Source organism: Dreissena polymorpha, chromosome 5, assembly GCF_020536995.1.
Source record: "Dreissena polymorpha isolate Duluth1 chromosome 5, UMN_Dpol_1.0, whole genome shotgun sequence".
NCBI lineage: Eukaryota > Metazoa > Mollusca > Bivalvia > Myida > Dreissenidae > Dreissena > Dreissena polymorpha.
The window spans coordinates 65,297,244-65,300,417 of NC_068359.1; positions in this window are offsets into that span (position 1 = coordinate 65,297,244).

Genomic DNA, 3,174 nt, shown 5'->3' on the forward strand with positions numbered 1-3,174 from the left:
ACTAAAATGTTCCCGGGAAATTTAACCCTAAATCAGTCGTTGTCGACTATTTTTTGTAATAATTATATATACACATGTATGTCAATTTTCTGTAGAATGGCCTCTATATTATCGGAACACATACTCAAAAAGCATGTTGATGCAGTGTTTTTTTTAAGAGAAGTGTGTTTAGGATAATCTGTTGCGCGTTTTACGACATCGGATTTTGGGCGCGAATACAACTCGGGTACAGTCTAATATGGACCGAGTACAATTACGTTTATTTACCGTACCTGGGGTACATGTAAGTATACTTAGAGTACCCAGGGTACAAGTAAGTATACTTAAGAGTACCCGGGGTACATGTAAGTAGTACCAGAGCCGACAATGACCAATCAAGCTCCATTATCCCTCATGAACCGACTCAAAAAATCGAGTCGGCAATATTTGACTTAATTTTTGGTTTGGTTGCTCTCGAGGGATCGAACATTTCAGAATCTTCCTAAAAGCCCAACAGGTTTTATCCCCAGAAGCTACATTGAAAACTAGCATACTTTGTTATCTAAAAGGCTGCTAAACCTGATATACAATGATAATGTGAATTTTCTCTCACATGATGTCCATCAGTCATATTATATAAAAACTTGCAGTAGTAAACAACTGGACAATAATTAATGAACGCATCTTTCATTTGTCTTTGACACTTTGATTTTGACAAAAATGTGACTGGACTTTACCAGCACTCTTGTTACAGAGCTAAGTTTAAATGTACCATTGAAGATCACCTAAATCCAGATTTGCTATTATAGACGTGTGAAAAGTTTTGAGGGTGTGACAAGTAAGCAAAAAATGGTCATTACCCAGAGGCCACAACTGATCTATGACTGTATTAAAACAAGAAAAATCAGTGCCTGATTTAGATTTCCTTAGATAGTTCAAAAACAACTAATTTCATAAGCCTGGTAACAGTTTAACGGTAATGCTACCAATGTGTCACACCAGGGCCTTGAATTTGAAATCTAGGACATGCATGGTCATTTCTTCATGAAATCAGGACACAAAATTGTATTTTAAGTCCTTAATTGACCTGGCTATAGTTCTCAGATTATTATAAGCTCAATCAGTATATTTATATCATTATTTGTGCTTTGTGTATTGTAAACATATACACAATCATGCAGTTACATGATAGCAATAAATAATATCAAAGCTACCCATACTATTAAAGGGGCCTTTTCACAGATTTTGGCATTTTTTTTAACTTATTTATTAAATGCTTTATATCGATAAATGTAAACATTGGATCGTAAAAGCTCCAGTAAAAAATCAAGAATAAAATTTAAAAAAGGAAAAGAACATTGCCCGAACCAGGTTTCGAACTAGTGACCCCTGCAGTCCTGCCAGAGTCCTGAAGTAAAAACGCTTTAGCCTACTGAGCTATTCCGCCGTATACATATACATGCTGTATATTATACGTTATATAAGCAATCTTCGTAGTTTCACAAAATTAACGACAAAAACAGAACTCTCCAAATTATTCAATCGTTTCGCGTTGCAACGCTTTATAATTTTTAGGTTTTAAAATCGTCAAAAGTTGCATATAATGGCTATATTAGACCATGGTAAATGTTCAGTTTTACTGTTTCCTCACAAATATCATAACTATAACGAAAATTTGCGAATCTGAAAGAACTTTTTTCAATTTTGTCAATTTACCAAAGCGTGAAAAGATCCCTTTAAGGTCATTGACAAAGCCTATGGTCAAAATGTGAACACATTGAGTGTAATCGCCCTCTCGTGCCAGCAAAAACAACACGTTGACAGGTTGTCATTTTTGACAGTTCTACTTTCACTTTCATTTTGTGATATCAAACTAAGAACAATTATGTGGCTGAGAAAAATATCGCCATTGCTTTTTATGCCCCCGGTAGGGTGGCCTATATCAGTTGAACTTTCAGTCAGTCAGTCAGTCAGTCAGTCAGTGTGTCAGTCTGTCCGTCCGTCCGAAAACTTTAACGGCCTTAACTTTTTTAATATTGAACATAGCAACTTGATATTTGGCATACATGTGCATCTCATGGAGCTGCACATTTTCAGTTGTGAAAGGTGAAGGTGAAGGTCATCCTTCAAGGTAAATGTCAAAAATAAAGCGTCTGTCTGTCTGTCTGTCCGAAAACTTTAACATTGGCCATAACTTTTTCAATATTGGCGTGCATGCGTATCTCATAGAGCTGCACATATTGATTGGTGAAAGGTCAATGTCATCCTTCAAGGTCAAGGTCAAAGGTCAAATTCTGCAATATTGAAGACAGCAACTCCATATTCGGCATGCATGTGTATGTCATGGAGCTGCACATTTTGAGTGGTGAAAGGTCAAGGTCATCCTTCAAGGTCAAAGATAAAATATATGGCTTCAAAGCTGCGCAGCAGGGGGCATTGTGTTTCACAAACACAGCTCTTCTTTTATATATTTTCTGCACATTTCTTCAAAAAACTTACATCAATACACGATTTTGTTCGTTGATTCAATCATTCCTGACAGACTTGTGTATAAATTTCGCTTACATTTTGACGCGCGTAGGTAGGACCGCATTACCGCTTCCGAAATGTGTATTCATACTATTGCCTTCGAGAAACTTATCTGATGTTTGACGGAAAGAGCCGAAAATGTGCGAGGTGGGTCAAGTTCCCCACAGGTACTACTTCCCCGTTCCCCCAATTTTTTTTCCGTACCTAAAATTGTTCGTACCCATTTTTTGTTCGTACCATATTTTTTTTCGTACCCAATTTTTTTTTCATCCCCAATTTTTTGTTCGTACCCAATTTTTTTTCTGTCCCAATTTTTTTTGTTCCCAAATATTTGTTCGTACCCAAATTTGTTTTCATACCAAATTAGTTTTCGCAAAATTTTTGTACCAAATTTTTTTTCTTACAAACATACACAATTGTGGTGATTGTGGTGATGTAGATAAATTTAACTTGATGCTTTTATATCCATCCTCTCAAAAGCATCGTCACACCAGTACTGTCAGTACTTTGATTTATCAAGCCCCTGCTATGTCCCAACGCTTTTAATAACATATTGAACCTGCATTGATGGCGGTTGATATTAATCATGTGTTAGATAAATATTGTTCTTCTCAACATTTCAGGACCTGTAATCATACACAAATAGTGTATCTAGTTATAAAACGG